Here is a 20,000-nt window from a genome sequence, read left to right as displayed (position 1 = left end):
TTTGCGGTTGAAGCTTTGGCTGTTATTTCTAGTGGGTGAATGGCCTATTATGGCCGTTCCTTGATTGTGATGATATATATATATATATATATATATATATATATATATATATATATTATATATATATATATATATATAATATATATATATATATATATATATATGTATATATATTTATGTATGTATATATCTATGTATCTATGTATGTATATTTCGTACAGGACAAGTAAACGCAGAGAACGGACCCTTCGTCAGTTGTCGGCTATCTGCTCTTCATTTTGAGCATTTATATATATATGTATGTATATATAGTGAGTGAGAGAGAGAGAGAGAGAGAGAGAGAGAGAGAGAGAGAGAGAGAGAGAAGAGAGACACACACACAGTCAGGCAGTCCGGCAGATTGAGGGAGATGATATAAGCGACACACTAATGCACACAAAAATATCTTGAGCACTTTCGCAAAACAGAAAACTGTCGCGTTAAACCAATAAAGCAATCTACCCGGAAAAAAGTATATATGTTACATGCTCTCAAGAATATATAGAGCTAGCAAGTTAATATGAAGTTAAACTCTAGAATATCATTCTTTGCACCACCTGTTGTAAGATACAGTGCTGAAAAACCAAAGTGATATTATGCAGTAGAAACATTGCTATAAGGTAAGATCACACGTAAAACCTATTCTCACGTGTATCTCTTGCTGAGCAATTCATTTATTATCTCGCTGTATAAATTTGCTGTCGTAAACTAAATAGATTCAGCCTTTGTATAAGTACTTATTGGAGAGATTTTGGTGAAAATTAACTCGCTTAAGTAATTATGATGGATGGTATGGGAGGCTGATATCTATAAAACAGTCAGTGTTAAACGAATTTGGTTAACCATATGCAGCAACCAGACATATATGCATGTATATTTGTGTATATGCTTAGCGGTATCTAGTCATATATTCACGCACAAACACACATGTATATATACACGCAGAACACACGCGCGCGCGCATATGAGTGTGGGTGTTGTATAAGTTTTTGCAAAAATATTTCTGATACAGTCACAATATTCGAAGAAAGATTTTCTGCAGATAAAATTATGATTTATATATATATATAAAAAAATGAGAATGACACGGACCTTTTCAAAGAAAGTTTTCGTATCGTGTTTAAGCACTTTAGTTGTTAAATTTTACCAACACATTAGCTATGGGGTAATCCGTATAGAGTGGTATACATTTTTCAGTGTAATAACTATTCAAATGGGATGTTTCTTTAAATGAAGTGTAGGTGGTAAAGGATAAAATCGAAATACTGGTGTGTAGCTGTGTAGAAATCGGTCATGACCGCTTCATTTCATTTAATTATGAGGATTTCCAAAATAGGAAGTGCCCTTTCATTCATTTCTATTGTGAACCAGATCTAATACTGAATGCTTTCCATTAATTTTAGGAATTGTTAATGGTCTGCCTTACTGCTGTTCTAAAATATGCAGTAATCATCGAGGCATTTTTTCAGTGTCATTTTAAACGGAATTGAGATGTAATTTCAGAAAAGACAGATTTTTGTTTTCTTCAAGTACCCAATTACTCGTGTTGCGGTCGTTGTTGCGAATTTGGTTTGCAATCCAGGAACAGGGGATTGCCAAAGAGTACCGGGTGAATAAGGGAGACAGTGACGCTCCTGTAATCCCAATGTGCAAACGCATGTGTAGGCTATGTCATGTTTCTGTGGAAGACATCACGCATGTGATTAGCAGCTGTCCTAAATGGTCATCATTGTATTACCTCCCTATGCGGCAAGATGTTGTTGCTAAGACAATTTACAATGCCATTCGCAAAAAAGACAGTCCTGTAATAAAATTAGAAAATCCCTCTGTTATAGAATACATTCAATTCATAAACAGCAACTCTAGGAATAGTGGTGGAATATTTCCATCAAAACGCCTTTCAAATGTAAACATAACGCCGGATATTGTTGTTTGGGACAGAGGGGCAAAGGAATTTACCATCATAGAGGTTAGCTGCCCTGCAGATATAAATATCTCTGTGAAAACTAAAGAAAAAGAGGATATCTATGGACAATCGCTTCGATACCCCCAGTTTCTCTATCCAGACTATGAATTCATATTCATACCAATAACAATTCGAGCACTAGGTTTTGTTAGTAAACGCTTAAAGGAGAATCTGAATAAACTGGGATTTTCAGGAAGTGAAATTAACCGGTTAATTCATACAATACAAGTGCAGTCTGTGAGTGGAACAGTAACAATGTGCAAGACTTTTCTCTAGTTCCAAATGTGAATGTGTCTCTGTTAACTACATTCCAAAGATGGAGCCTTGTATCTTTGTTGGAAACCGGCTCCATCCTCAGTGGAAGATTTGTTATAATTAAAGAAATACAGAAGATACATACATACATACATACATACATACATACATACATACATACATACATACATACATACATACATACATACATACAAAACTACCCTGTTAATGTTGTTGAAATTCCAATGAAGGAGCTTTGTATCTAGGTTAGAAACCGGCCCTTTCTCTATTGGCAAGAAATCTTGAAATAAAACCGAATAACGACATACACAAATACATACATACATACATACATACATACATACATACATACATACATACATACATACATACATACAAGAATACATACATACAAGAATACATACATACATACATACATACACACATACATATGCGACAAGTCGCGTATTTGGCGTGGGAGACTCTTTATAGAAAATACAATGAATACTCTCTCCAACTTTGGGGCCACATCTATCAGCCTTGTTAAATAACTGGTTAATTTTCAGGTGAATTAACTGAGGGAGCCTTTTATTCATGATCGTAATGATTCTCGACTGAAACTTGAATATAGCATGCAGAGAGTTAATACAAACAACATGGCTGGACACAACATCAACCACAAGACAATCGAGGAACAGAACAAAAACAACCGCGCAACAGGCGAACAAATTCTTTCTAGCTGTAGTTAGAGAAGAAATTGTAACTACAAAACTCATTTCTGTTGGAGTTATGAATTGAATAATGGTCTATTTAACTGCTACGAAAAGGAAGCAAATCCCCGCTGTTGGCTATATGAATCGATTGAAATCATATTGGGACGATCTGCATCCAGAATTAAATTGATCCCCAAATGCAGAAACACCCACAGTCTATCATGGATCAATAGCCGGATTACTACCTCTCACTATGAAGGGCATGGGTTTGCAAACCAGGAACAGGGAATCAACCAAATACCTGATGCACAAAAGGGATAGAGAAGCGGGAAAAGCAGTAAAATGTGACAATTGATGAAGACTTTGTGGAGTTCACATTGAAGATATCATCTACATCATAAGTAGTTGTCCGAAAATGTCATCACGGTATTATCTACCGATGAGATATGATATTGTAGCTAAGACACTCTAAGGACAAGAAATAAGAACCCACAATATGGTAGAATCCATAGCCAGTCATAATAAAGAGGAATATTGGTGGGATGTACCAGTAAGACCTCGATAACATATAAGCACAACAGCCCTGAATAGAATGATTTGGGATAGAGAAGAGAAACTGTGCACAGTTGTGGAAATTAACTGCCCAGCGGATGTTAACATAAAGCTGCAGATCAGTGGAAACGAGAACACCTATGCTGAACTATTGAGAAATCTGCAGTTACTGTATCCACATTACAAGTCCAGGTTTATATCTGTAATTATTTGGGCCCTAAGATATGTAGCACACTGCCTAAATACCAATCTTGAGAAATAAGTTTTCTTAAAACCAGAAGGGAGAAAGCTAATTCGAAGACTACAGATCCAATCCATCACCGGAAGAGTAAAAATCTGTAAAACTTTCCAAAAGTTTATCATTTAAATATACGTGAGCATGTCTAAATAAGCAACTATGTATATGAGAATGTATACATCTGCTCATACATACACACATACATAGAAACATACATACATACACACATACATACATACACACACACACATACATACATACATACATACATACATACATGCATGCATACATACATACATACATACATACATACATACATACATGCATGCATGCATGCATACATACATACATACATACATACATACATACATACATACATACATACATACATACATACATACGTACATTCATACATACATACAAAAATACCCTGTTGTTGATATTGAAATTACAATGAAGTATCCTTGGATCTAGGTTAGAAACCGGCTTTTTCTATTGGCAAGAAATCTTGAAATCACTTGAATAATGACATACATAGATAGATACATGAACACCAGGAGCACGTACATAGACACTATACGCATGCGTACGTTTGCACAATATCGTGCAGCATATTGCACAATATGTTTATTGCGCTCATATTCCTCTTAAGTGCAGCATCGGAACAGCTGCAGCATCGCAATTAATTGGTTCAGTATTTCAAAACTTAAAAAATATTGAACATTCTTCCTCAAAAAGAAACGCCAAACTGCCACAGATGGCTACAATAAATTGGGCAATTAAAATATATCAATATTATTATTGAGATCATTATTATCATTATGATTGGTGTTGTTGGAAGAGGTGGTGTTGTTAATAATAATAATTTCTTTATTGCCCCTTTATAAAGGGGGTAAACAAGGACAGACAAACGAATTAAGTCGATTACATTAACCCCAGTGCGTAACTGGTACTTATTTAATCGGCCCCGAAAGGATGAAAGGCAAAGTCGACCTTGGTGGAATTTGAACTCAGAATATAGCAAGAGTCGAAATACCTATTTCTTTACTACCCACAAGGGGCTAAATACAGAGGGGACAAACAAGGTCAACACACGGATTAAGTCGATTATATCACACAGGGGAGAAACAAGGACAGACACACGGATTAAGTCTGGTACTTATTTAATCGACCCCGAAAGGATGAAAGGCAAAGTCGACCTAGGCGGAATTTGAACTCAGAACGCAACGGCAGAAGAAATACGGCTACGCATTTCGACCGGCGTGCTAACGTTTCTGCCAGCTCGCCGCCTTTAATAATAATGCGAATATGAAAGAGATGAGGAAGGAGAGTCACAGGAGTGTTCGTGCAGTCCTAAAATCCGAGTTAAATGCACGTAACAAGGGGTTAGCTATAAATTCCTTAGCAGTTCCGTTTGATATTTACCGTTCCAATGTGTTGAACTGAAATATGACCGAAATACGGAAGATTAACAGGAAAATCCGTAAGCTGCTGATTTGCAATAAGATGCACCACCCAAAGGTAGACGTAGATCATCTTTACCTACCCAGAGCTTTAGAAGGTCGGGGCTTGATCCAGTTTGAAATCTCTCACAAAACCACCCCAATTAGACTGGCAACATATATTGAAACATATAACGACAGGATGCTAAAGCTCGTTGAAAAACATGAAAGACGTAAGAAGCTTCATTCTGTTTTGAAAGAGAACAAAGTATTTTCAAGTGAAAAGCATGATGGAAGTGCATCAACTGTAGTTGCAAAAGAAGGTTAAACCAATAGCAATGCAAAATGCGTTTGAACAATTGGGTGATAGGTAGGACCAAAAACCTCTGCATGGCAAATATGTGACCTGTAGCAAACAAGCTGCTGTAGACCAAAAACATACCCATCAGTGGCTATAGAGCTCAGGGCTAAAGGGAGAGAGTGAAGGCCTTATCTTGGCTGCCCAGGATCAGAGATTATTGACCAGGAACTATCAAGCCAATGTGATGAAAAATGATGTACATCCAAAGTGCCGATACTGCAACAAGGGGATAGAAACAGTGGACCACCTAATCTCTGGGTGTAAGGATTAAGCCTCTGTAGAGTACAAATCAGGACATGACAGAGCTGGCCAATTTCTACACTGCATAATGTGTCGGCATTATAAAATCAAAACTCAGATGGTGCAAGCTCCACCCTGAGGCTGTAACTGAGGGAGAAAACGTAACTATTCTTTCAGACTACCCAGTATGTACAGATCGGACCATCAAAGCAAACGAACCAGATATTGTTATGAAAGACCAAATCAATAAAGTCTGTTTATTGATTGACATGAGCATACCATGTTACCATAATATCTCGGTAAAAGAATTTGGCAAGCACAGAAAATATAAAGATTTGCTCATCGGAATCGAAAAGATGACATCTCAAGACGGTTAGAATACCAATGATTGCAGGAGCATTTGGAATGATCAAGAAAGTAATTGAAAATTATTTAAGAATGATCCTTGACTTACCATCCATACAGGAAGGGCAAAAGATTGTCTTCACTGGTTCGTCACACATATTGAGAAGAGCATTGTCGCTCTGAAATTTCTCTCCCTTTTTCCGCTTTATTTTCTTTGTTTACTTTTTTATTTTTTCTCTCTGTCTTTCTTCTCCCTTTTCTTTATCACATGACTTTGTAAATGGACAATTTGGTGTGTTTATTTTAATGGCATACCAATGTATAGAGTGCGTTTCTCTGCTCTAGGTATCAGGATGACACTCAGCATGAAATGGAAACAGAATTGAAAGAAAATGATAATAAAAATAATAATAATAATAATAATAGTAGTAGTAGTAGTAGTAGTAATGATAATAATGATAATAAGGATAATAATGATAATAATAATAATGATAATAATAACAATAACAACAGCCGGAAGTATAGATACGAGGTAACGAGTGCTTGCTACTAACATACACTGGAAAAGGTACTGGACGAAAAGGGGAAGACAAAAATCCTCTGGGACTTTGACTTCGAAAAAGACAAGATGTTAGGGTACCGAAGGCTGGATATGGTAACCTTTAGGAGGGACAAACAAGAGTGCCTAACAATCGACGTGGCATGTTACCATGAAAGAAAAAGAACAGATTGACAAATATGGATACCTGAGAATTGAGATCGCTACGATTTAGCAGCTACAAGAGTCAAACAAAGATTGTCCCTATTGTCATCGGAACATTGGGTTCAATTGCTCCCAACCTGAAATAACATATGGAAATCATAGAAATATCCTACAAGCAAGATGTATAGCAAAAATCGGCATTACTTGGAAATGCACCCCCGGTAAACACAGTAGACACAATAACTTCAATCAACAAAATCACGATATTGGATACTGTACGATGTCTATAATAATAATAATATATAATGATAATAATAATAATAATAATATAATAATAATAATAATAATATAATAATAATAATTATTATTATTATTATTATTATTATTATTATTATTATTATTATTATTATTATTATTATTATTACTATTATTATTATTACTATTATAATAATAATAATAATAATAATAATATAATAATAATAATAATAATAATAAAAAAATTGTTTTACTTCTTAGAAAGTTCGGTCTTGTTTGTTCTGGTAGATTCTGTGAGAGCGGACAGCAACCTGCCATCAGAGATCTCACAGGGTCTCTTTCCACACATTATAAGCTTTGATACTTTGTTGTTAATTATTGTGAGAGACATTCAACATCTAGGTACCAATCTCGAAATGCTAGCTGTCCCCAACAGAGCAGTTCTTTGGGCTTGCTCTGCTCTCATGTCAATTCCGATTTCTTTGACATATTGCTCAAACTTGGTTGTTAGTGCTCCGAGTGCTCCCACGACAGACACTTTCCTCATAGTCCACATTCTTGCAATTTCGTCTTTTAGTAGTCTGTAATTTTCAATTTATTATTATTATTATTATTATTATTATTATTATTATTATTAATATTACAACAACAACAACAACTACTACTACTACTACTACTACTACTACTACTACTACTACTACTACTACTACTACTACTATTGCTTCTTCTCCTGATGCTGTTGTTTCATATACGCACAACCTATTAAACTACTACAAGTAACCTCAGATGCCAAGAACCTTCCTAAGTATCCTAGCGGTCCTTAATAATACTATTTTCTGGAGCTGCATTAAACTAGTTTTCCCCTTATTTCCCCTATATGTTTGTTTAAATCTTTAGGAATACTTTGTAATACATTTATATCTGCGGGGATACATTTTACCCGCACTTTCCATAGTCTTTGTAACTCAATATCTAGGTCCTGGTACTTTGACATTTTCTCTGCACCTCTCTTATTGACGTTTTCTTCATTTGAGACTGTAAAGTCAATTACATAGCACTTTCTCTTCCCTTCTACTAAATCAGTCTTTCTGACTTCTATTACTCTGTAAGTCTGAATGTTAAAATTTGTCAAACAATTTTCTTCAATCTTTCGCAGTCTCGGATGTTCAGAAGTGACTGATGGTGTGGAACTGATGTGACTGATGGTGTGGGACACGATCCCATTTTTTTGTACTTCCGGGAATATGGACTGTTTGAAGGCAAATTGCATAGAAGAGCTGAAGAATAGGAGTGGAGAAGGATACAACAGGGAACAGTAGGCTTTAACCTGGTCTTCAGAGCAGCTCCAGACACTATTTATGAGAACATGGTCTCAGTACTTCACCAGTCGCACCACTGTCGACAGTAATAGAAAAGCCTGTCTCGCCCAGAAAAATGACAAACCCCTTTCCTGAGGTGTGAGGACTATTAAAATATATGTTTCTTACTTCGTCAGATTTGCATTACTGAGGGATTTAGTTTACTCTTTCGGGTGATACTGTAAAGATTCACTTTGTTTTTATTCAGAATATATACAATATACAAGAGTCGGACGGTGAATGTGCAATATAGATGTTGCGTGTATTGTGTTATATTCATAAAATAAGGCATCCATTATATAAAGCTGTACTGTGGTATCATATTGGGTGGAGGCTACACAGAGGATGTGATGTGTCATATTGTTTAACCGTGACTCTGTAAATTGTGTAAGTTGTGTTATTTTATTGAACAAGATATGTGTTATTTTATTGAACAAGATATGTCTTTTATGTAGAGAGTATTTGAGATGCACTATTCAATCGTAAGGTTCTGGCGTAGGATATGAGCTTTCAAAATCAGGTCTATTTTAGAAAACTGAGCTCCAGCCTGATTTATATAGTTTGCTATATTTGTTCTAACATAACTAAGACTCAAATCATTATTGATCCTGATCTCATGTTCATGTGTCACATCCTGTTTATTTCATTTTCTATTTCTTTGTATTTTCATAGATTCTCCATTGTCTTCTAAGTAAAATTTCCATCGCAAAATATGGCGTTGTCCATTGGAAGAGAGAAATATGGCGTTGTCCATTGGAAGAGAGAAATTTTCGTTTCAATCCTTGATATTTTTGTTTCACACCGTTTTTTGCTCTTAATTAATTGAATCTTTTATTCAAAGTAATTAGCTTCAAATTTATTCTTTATTATTACTTAATAAACATATTAACATACATAATAAATAATAATATAACTAATATATATATACGTATACTCTTTTACTCTTTTACTTGTTTCAGTCATTTGACTGCGGCCATGCTGGAGCACCGCCTTCAGTCGAGCAAATCGACCCCGGGACTTATTCTTTATAAGCCCAGTACTTATTCTATCGGTCTCTTTTGCCGAACCGCTACGTGACGGGGACGTAAACACACCAGCATCGGTTGTCAAGCAATGCTAGGGGGACAAACACAGACACACAAACATATACACATATATATATATATATATATACATATATACGACAGTTTCCGTCTTTCAGTTTCCGTCTACCAAATCCACTCACAAGGCATTGGTCAGCCCGGGACTATAGCAGAAGACACTTGCCCAAGATTCCACGCAGTGGGACTGAACCCGGAACAATGTGGTTGGTTAGCAAGCTACTTACCACACAGCCACTCCTGCGCCTATATATATTATTTATATTATTATTTGATTGAACGGCACGCATCCATCTCCAAGTAAGTATATAATAAATATATTTGTTACATATAATATATAAACATATATAATAAATATATAATAAACATATACGCATGTAATAAATATTTAGATATATTCTCTTTTTATGTTTATTGCATTAATCATTTTCTGTTTGGTTACCGCCAAGTAATTTTCTACCCTTTTCATGGTATTTTGTATCAGATCTTGAGAGGAGTTAAATGTATTTTATTTATATCATCTTTCAAGTAATGGCTTTAGGTTATGATTTGTAGCTTTTCGTTTCTATGTAATCTTCTCAATGTGCTCCAAGATTATTATGATGACGCTGTAAAAGCATAACTAAGACGGCTTATGTGTCTTATCTTGTATCGCGTTCTGAGTTCAGTTTTTAATATTCGCTTTACTCTGCGCTAGCAAATTTTCTCTTTCATTTATATTCGCTGTATCATGTACTACTATTACAATTATTAATGATTAGGATCTAATTCTCTAATTTCGGTGCCTCTAATTTAATCTTCTCTGTGTTAGTTATTTTTTCTCTTCTTCTGTCATAATATTGTCATATTTTCTACGCCTTTACTCATTTTCATTGTTTCAGTTTACGAACAATTTTAGCAGGTTTGTCATTTGGGTATTTTCTCTTCTCTATAGTTTATCGATATTGATATAAAGGAAATAATATATAGTATGTCTGTATTACCATTTGTGGCTTCATTTATTTGATTTGCGAATAGCGTCAGAGCTACGCAGAAGAGATAAGAAACTCCTTGAAAATTGTTTTATTTAATTTATAAGGCTGGTTGCATTTATTTTCTAATTATTTTGTGTTCATTGTTGATATGGCATTATTGATATCGCTTATTAGAATTGGAAGTATTTTTGTTAGGTCGTCTCCAGGATCCATGTGTATTGTATACTATCAAATGATTTACTTAACTCAACCCATGCCATACTAATTTTCCCCTCTTTTTCTGTATCCTATAAGAGATCAATTTACCTGTAGCTGCTTTTATCGGACATATATCCCTCTTGCACCTTTTCTGTTCATCTAGTAGTAGGTTACTTTTTTCCCAAATAATTAACCAGCGTATTGTGGTGTGTGTATCTTTGCTGCCAACACACTTTTCTCGGATGGTTCGGAATGTTATGGCTCAGGATGTTCAGACGTGTGTCAGTACAACATTGTCTACAGAGCATTTTGTGGGGTAAAAGTTGTGGTCGCATTTTGTGATTTAGGCTTCCCCCATTTGGCGGAGCTATAGACCCGTTACAAACGAAGACCGGCATAGAGCACCTGCTAGTTGGAATGCTTTCATCCAATCACAGTGGTGATTATTAATTTAAATTCTAAAGTTAATCCATGTTAACCCCAATTAATAGAAATATATATATAACTATTCAGTTTGTACACGTTGAGTCTATAAATCACGAAGGCACAAGGAAAACTAAATCCAAACAATTACCAAAACACTGCCAAATAGAAACGTAGCTTATCTACAGAATGCTATCGCACGCAAGAATAACCAGAAGTAAACGAAAATATGAGTATAAGGAATTTGAGGAAACTTTTATTTTTAAATAAGAAGCAGGAACTTCTAAAAATACAAAATTCACGTATTGCAAGAATATGAAAATAGAAATAGCAAAAAAATTAAAATGGGAACCTGGGAAAGTTGCTCTTCATGCACTTTTTCTTTTATTCTTTTATTCTTTTGCTTGTTTCAGTCATTTGACTGCGGCCATGCTAGACCAACGCCTTTAGTCGAGCAAAGGGGGGAGGGACAAACATATACACATACACATACATATATATTTATATATATACGACGGGCTTCTTTCAGTTTTCGTCTACCAGTTCCACTTACAAGGCTTTGGCCGACCCGAGGCCATAGTAGAAGACACTTGTCTAAGGTGCCACGCAGCGGGGCTGAACCCGGAACCATATGGTTGGTAAGCAAGCTACTTACCACACAGCCACCGAATTTCAGTTAATTCTAGGAAAAGCTGTCTGATGCACATACAAACCTCCGTCTGTTGTAGAAAGAGCCAAAGTTAAAATACCAGGGAAATTTAGTTCACAAACTATGAGTGGGTTGATAATCCCTGATATCGCTTGCTATGACAAAAACGACAACAACAGCCGATCCGCATGATTATAAAATTGTCTTGAAACGAACTGAAAAGTTAAGGAAATACACCGAAGAGGCTGAAAAATTAAAACTATTAGGGGATTATGAAATATTTCTATTCATCTCATCATAAAATAGCAAGTCTGGAGTGATTTACAATCATTTCAATAACTATATTGACAGTTTACGAGTAGACTTAGATATGTTCTAAAATATTACAATACTAGGATCCATAAAGATCGTTGGCGCATTCTCACACAGCATTTGTTCACTTCGAGCATTTTTGATAACTTTATACACACACACACACACACACACACACTTACGCACACACACATATCTGTAAACCCTGAAACTCTCCTTAACATTGAATATCTTCATTTTCCTGAAAATTTCTATGCATATAGAAATTTTGTAGCTTACTGGTTAGAGTTCCTGGCTTTCACTCCGGAGACCTGGGTTCGATTCCCTGCATGAGAACCCATACTTGCTTGCTCCTTTTGAAATCATTCCATGTGCCCCAATAACAATAGGTTATGCTGTTGCTTTCAGATAACAAACTCCTCTGATTTGCATTTCCAAGTCCTTAGATTTGCTCAGTTTCTGAAATGTTTTCAAACGTCATCAAAATATTTTCAACATGATTTTTCATAATGTTATCTGATCATTTAACCTGAATTTCCAGATCAGTCTGAAATCCCAAAGAAGAGTAACTTCAGCATTCTTTGTAAGTGAGGTTGTATGCACGATATATTGTTCAATGTGTGTACCGAGCTGCCCTGTCATGTCATTTGTTGGAATCAGTCGGACGCATCCAGAAATTATGTGATCGATTCTTTCCCGTTGTTCTTCGCAAACTTGACACAACGTTTCTGATTTAATGATTCAGAACATTAGGCTGACATTTCCAAGCTGGAAGACGCTGGTCTTGAGCAGCACTAATATACCCCTTAGTTTCGGATTTGAGATTAGGGCCTCCCAGCCATTGATAAGTAAAGATTTTGCTTACTTGGGATCCCTGGCAGTGGTTTTTCATCCTATTCCTCTTTAGTGTACTGAATACGGGTTTGTTTTTGCTATATTTTTATTCGTTTCGTTTTTACAGTTGAGGACACATGCAAATACCTGGTACATTCATGTTTCCGAACCAGTTTTAAGACCCAGTCGTTTGCTTGATGTAGGTAGGCAGATAATTTCATAGTTCCAATGTAAGTTGGGATCGTATTAGCCCAGCGACCATCTTCGTTTCTCGGAAGGTATATTTGGTCTATGACTGCTTCTGTGATGCATACGATATATTCTTAACTTTCTGATTTTGTCATCGACTTTATTAATCTTAGAGATGGACCAATTTATAGTATTCAAGCTGTATGTTAATACAGGCATAGCCAGCGTGTCTATGGCCTCCGTTTTGTTTCTAGCATTCAACTCGGTTTCCGGAATAGCTCTTATTCAACAATACTTGTTGTGATTATTATTATCGATAAATTAAGTACCAGCTATTACTATTATTATTGTTATTATTATTATTATCATCATCATCATTATTATTATTATTATTATTATTATTATTATTATTATTATTATTATTATTTTATTATTATTATTATTATTATTATTATTATTATTATTATTATTATTATTGCCTTTGCACAGCTTCTAACGCTGGAGATGAGCTACGGTGTGAGTTGTTCACTACCAGTGAACTAAGGTAACACTTCTTATTTTTCGAGAACCTTCCGGAATATTCGAGCGGTTCCAAGCAGTGATGTTTTCTGCAAATGCTCCTCCCTTATTGCCGTCCATTCGTTTCACGTACTTCTCGAGATTTTTGCTTACTGTTCCCAGGACTCTGACAATTATTGGTACTACTGCTATCTTTTTCACTGACTACAACTGCTTAGCCTCCCAAGCTAATCTGTCAAATCTATCGACTTTTCTTTCTTCTTTATCACATACCTTGCTGTCAGCTGGGCATGCTATATCTATGATCCAGCGTAGTTTGTTTTCTTTTTCATTAAGATTATTTCCGCCTTCCTATTCTCTATCTCATGGTCGCACTGAATCATAAAATCCCATAGGATCTTTGCATTTCCATTTTCGACGATGCCTTCAGGTTTGTGGACGTGCCAATTTTTTACTCTGTCAAGTTGCTAAGTGTCCAATGGACAAGCCTGGTTATATTGTCGTGATGTCTCTTATATTCCTTCTGAGCTAGCGGCGTATATTATTATTCCTTCGTAAAACAGTCTAGGTAATCATTCTTTAGTCATCTGTCAAGTCACAACAAGGACGTCAGACAGATAATACTTTACTTAAGATGTGCGCTGTGCCCAATAAGGTTACCTTTTGCGAGACATTTCTCTGCCATTGGATTTCCAGGTGCCTTAAGAAGTCTTGAAGTTTTAATGGGATTGAGCCCAACGATCCTATCATCACTGGTATCACTTTTACATTAACCTCTCGCATTCCATACAGTTTTGCTATTTCCACTTTCAATTCGGAGTACTTGGTAATTTTTTCAACCTCTTTACTCACAAAATTCAGGTCATTTGGTATGGTTACATCAATGATCTGAGAGTATTTCTCTCTCTTATTTAATATGACAATATCCGATCGACAGAGTCGATAAATTAAGTACCAGTTATCATCTTTATGAAGAAAGTGATGTAAGAAGAAAGCCGGCAGCGCAACTGACTTTGTTTTATATATTACATGTGATTATTGCTAAGAAAATAAATCGTTGAAATAATGTAAAACATATGCATAGATGGCGTGATGATATGGGTTAAACAAACACAGCGATAAACATTTGAATACAAACAAAACGAAACTATAACAGTAAATAGAACTGTTGTACATATTCATGTGATTTTATTACTTAGTAAACATAAACAAGTTAAATAGGATATATATATGCAAAAATATAGAACAAATAATCGCTTGAGACAAGCAAGCCAAAATGAAACGATCTTAGTTTTAAACGAAAAGTAAAAACGAACATAATACATCGTTATTAATAACAAATAAACTATGCGGGTGTGTATACAGAAATCCGCAACAAAACAAGCAGCTGAGCTATGGCGAATGATGAATTGTGCAACATCATTTAATGTTGATCACGATAGCAAAGTAATGTAATAGGAGGTGCAGCAGTGCTCACAAAGAAAGCTCGATTCCGAAATATAAACAATATTAAAAGACCATTAAACTATTGCACAATAAACTCAAGTGTTTATTCTATGAGTTATTTCAAGTAGACGAAAGAATAGTGGAGAACAAAAAATCACAGGCGCTAAAGAAAATATCTTTCATCTTTAATTTTTTATGTGTTTCAGTCGTTCGACTGCAGCCATGCTGGAGCAATGCCTTCAAGGGTTTTCAGTCGAGGAAATCGAGCCCAATCGTTATTTCCTTTAAGTCTGGTACGTAATCTATCGTATTTTGCTGAACTACTGAAAGTTACGAGGTTGCAAATAGACCACGACCGGTTGTCGAGCGGTGGGCGACGAAAACACAGATACATATACATATGCACATACATACATACATACATATATACATACATACATACATACATACATACATACATACATACATACATACATACATACATACGTACGTACGTACGTACATACGTACATACGTACATAGATAGATAGATAGATAGATAGATAGATAGATAGATAGATAGATAGATAGATAGATATAGATAGATAGATAGATAGATAGATAGATAGATAGATAGATAGATAGAGATAGAGATATAGCTGTAGATATAGCTGTAGATAGAGATATAGATATAGATATATATACATATATACACATATGTATCAGTTCATCCCATAAGTTCTGTCTGATTTTAACTTTATTAAAATTGAATGAAATTTAATAGTATTTTACAGTATCTAATGGAATTAAATATTATTTTTATGCATTTGTGTACATTTAAACTAATTAAATAATTTTACAGTATTAAATAATTTTACAGAATAATAGAATTAGAAATTTTTTATTAATATCCTTTCTAACATGGAAATATCTAAAGAGCATTTAAGGCACATAATGCTTTATGGGTACAAAAAGGGAAACTCTGCAGCCGAAGCGACTCGAAACATACACGCAGTTTATGGGAAAGAATGCTTGAATGAAAGAACTTGCAGAAGATGGTTCGAAAATTCAGATGTGGAGATTTCAACCTTAAGATGTCCAATTGAGTTTGATGATAAGCTCCTTGAGGCATTACTTGAAGAAAATCCTGCATTATCAATTGAAGAATTTGCAATAAAGCTTAGTTCAAACCATACAACTGTTCATCGTCATCTTCAACAACTTGGAAAGGTTCCTAAACTTGGAAAATGGGTGCCTCATGGACTGTCCGAAAGCAACCGTTAATCCCGAGTTTACATCTACTTTTCTCTGCATTATTCCTTGCAAAGGAGCAATTCACTTTGAATTATTGCCAACTAATGGAACAATCAATGCTCAAGTCTAATGTCAGCAATTAGAGCGTTTGAATCAAGTTTTGACGGAAAAAAGACCTGCTTTAGTGAATCAAAAAGGAGTGATGTTTCATCAGGACAAAGCGCAACCCCACTTCAGATTAGTAATCAGCATCAAAATTTAACCCAGAAAAGTCAATCAGTAACTCTGATGATTAAAAAAAGTTTCATTTTGTCGACCAGTAATATTTTTGCTGATGATTAGTAATTTTCACACTGAGGCTGTCCACATTTCAGCGCTAAGCAGTTAAGGGCGCTAACCCAAATACTTATCTCATACTTATTTGATCGATCCCGAAAGCACGAAAGGTGTTTGGGCTCAGTGTGCGAAGAGCCGCCGGAAAAAATGCTGCTAAGAATTTCATCCGCAGCCTTAACGATTCTACGAGATAACCGCCTAATCTCAAATTTTGACACAAAGCCATACATTTTGAGGATAGGGTTAAAATCAATACAATAGACCCCAGTATTAGACTGGTAGTTTATTTTATCTGCCTCAGGGTGCTAAAAGGCAAAGTTAATCACGACTGTATTTGAGCTCAGAACAAAAAGAACGGGAGCTAATACCACAAAGTATTTCGTCTGAAGGTGAAACGATTTTGCCAGTCCAGCGCCCTTGTTTCTGATTCAGACACAAAACTAGCAGTTTGGAGGAATGAGAGTGTAAGGTGATGTCGTCAGCCCCACTCCTGTTGTGGTACTTAATTTCATGGACCCTGGAAGGATGAAAGATAAATTTGACCTCGGCAAAATTTTAAGTCAGATGAGCGAGACGAACTTTTTTTCCCGGCGTAAACGCATTTTCCGACATCATTTTTTCCGATGTAAAACGATTTTAGTAGCTTGCCCTCCTCCTAATAATAATAATAATAATAATAATAATAATAATAATAATAATAATAATAATAATAATAATAATAAATGCTTTCTAATTGATGTATCAAGACCGGCAGATGACAACGTGTCTCTAAAAGAAATGGAGAAACTCTCAAAATACAAAGACCTGGAAATAGAGATAACTAGAATGTGGAACCTGAAAACAGAAACAATTCCTATCATAGTAGGTGCATTAGGCATGATAAAAAAATATTCAGACAAATACATAACAAAAACACCAGGACTTACAAACACATATAACATACAGAAAATTGCACTACTAGGCACTGCACACATCCTACGCAGAACACTTTCCATACAATAACCATCAGAGCATCACAACAAATCACAGCACATACCCAAGGCACACAGAGCTGCGCTCGGTAGTGAAGTGAAAGCACGCTATAAAAATAAAACTACTGAATAATAATAATAATAATAATAATAATAATAATAATAATAATAATAATAATAATAATGATGATGATGATAATAATAATAATAATAATAATAATAATAATAAGGATAATAATAATAATAATAATAATAATAATAATAATAATATAATAATAATAATAATAATAATAATAATAATAATATCAAAAACAACAACAACAACAATAACAATGACAACAATGATGATGATGATGATGGTGACAATTACAAAAAACAGCAATGAAACCGGACGTGGTAAAGAATAACCTATATGAGCGTATTGAAAAAAAAGAGGTGAAATGGAAGACAATAAAACAGATGATTCTAGATTATATAAAAAAAGAAGAGATTAGCAAGAAACGAAACAAATTAGAAGATATCGGATTAGAATTATCAGTGTTGAGAAAGAATAGTATTGATATGATGTGCTCTTCTTCAACTGACGACAAATGAACTAGATGGAATTAGCAGACGAGAAACTTAATAACAATGCAAAACAAGTTACAGAAACGAAATATTATAAAGTAGAATGCGAAGGAAGAGGTAGACGTCTACGAAATGCTTGGAAAATACAGGACTAACCAGATGTCGGGATAAAAAGAAGAGAATGTACATCAATGGAAGAAAAAAATTCAATGGTAAATACCTGGACGCAGAAAGGGATTAAAAACAAAACAAAAAAGGAAAGGCTGTGAATGGGAAGAGATAAAATTTACATAAATAGTTTGCGAGGCAAATAGACGACTTAACCAAAAAAAAGGAACGATACGTTTCACTAAAAGATGATGGATTAAAGATGGAAAACCTGCTCTGCAATGGCTGCACAGCCGATTAATAGAAACTTTTGTTAAGGTAAAATGAAGCGGAAGCCAGTGAGACAGAATGTATTAGGTTTATGACAAAGTAGACAAAACTTTGCAGTATGAAGTTTGAGGATATAATTTTGATATAACGTTTATTAGCAGAGAGAATGGCAGCAGGAAATTATATAAAAGTTTTCTTGTCATATTTTATGCGCAAAGTAACACAAGAAGCTTTTTATGTGAATACCATATATACCACGAAGATATTTGGCAGGAAGTTTGATATCAAATTATATGAAAAATGTAGCGATATTGGTCTGAAGCTATTATTAAAAAGAACTGTTGTAAGATCCATGATAATTTATCTGGTCAGATTGACCGTGCCTTCGAGGAATGAAGACAAGTTATGACCATAATATGAAAAGAATAAAGAGAAATATTTAAATATCGCATTTTGAGAACCTTATAATAGCAGACTCGCAGCGTACATAGAAAACAAGGAATAATACTGGATTTATAATAGACAAAGGATAACTGCGAATAAGTTATAAGTTATTGTTGCAATAATCCCTTGTTGCAATAATCCCAGATGGAGAAGAATCGTTGCCACTATATATTACGGATATGACATAATATATAACTGGACATTAGGCGCAGGAGTGGCTGTGTGGGAAGAAGCTTGCTTACCGACCACATGGTTCCGGATTCAGTCCCACTGCGTGGCACCTTGGGCAAGTGACTTCTACAATAGCCTCGGGCCGACCAAATTCTTGAGAGTGGATCTGGTAGATGGAAACTGAAAGAATCCCGTCATATATATATGTGTGTGTGTGTCTGTGTGTGTATGTGTCTCTGTGTGTATGTTTGTGTGTCTGTGTGTATGTTTGTGTGTCTGTGTTTGTCCCCCTACCATCGCTTGACAACCGATGTATCAGGTAGTTTACGGCAACCATGACGGTGAGGAGGAGGCGGAAGAGGAGGTGGGTTAGAAGGAGTTTATAATGATGATGATGATGTAATGACGACGATGATGAAAGATATTTGAAACGTTTATGATACAAGGATTGCAGGAATATGATTATGCGATTAATACCGTATCAGATAAGGTACATTTAGCAAAGACCACTTGCGACGAAGTTCAATGTTACAAGACGAGAACGTTCTCTTGATACAGCCAAGAGATTAACGCATGATGTCCAAATATTATATAAAAATATTAATTAAGACGAGAAGGGATCTAATGTTACTAAATGCCTAATGGAAATCAGAAAGTAACAACAGTGTAGTTGTAGAATTACTATTCTGAACAAAGAATGACAAATGAGGCAACTAAGTGAATACAATTTTTGTGAATGTTATACAACTGGTATGGAAACGGATGCTCGGAGATAAGATATTCTTGGTC

This window comes from Octopus sinensis, linkage group LG10 (genome assembly GCF_006345805.1).
Source record: "Octopus sinensis linkage group LG10, ASM634580v1, whole genome shotgun sequence".
Classification (NCBI taxonomy): domain Eukaryota; kingdom Metazoa; phylum Mollusca; class Cephalopoda; order Octopoda; family Octopodidae; genus Octopus; species Octopus sinensis.
Note: the sequence above shows the minus strand (reverse complement) of the source record.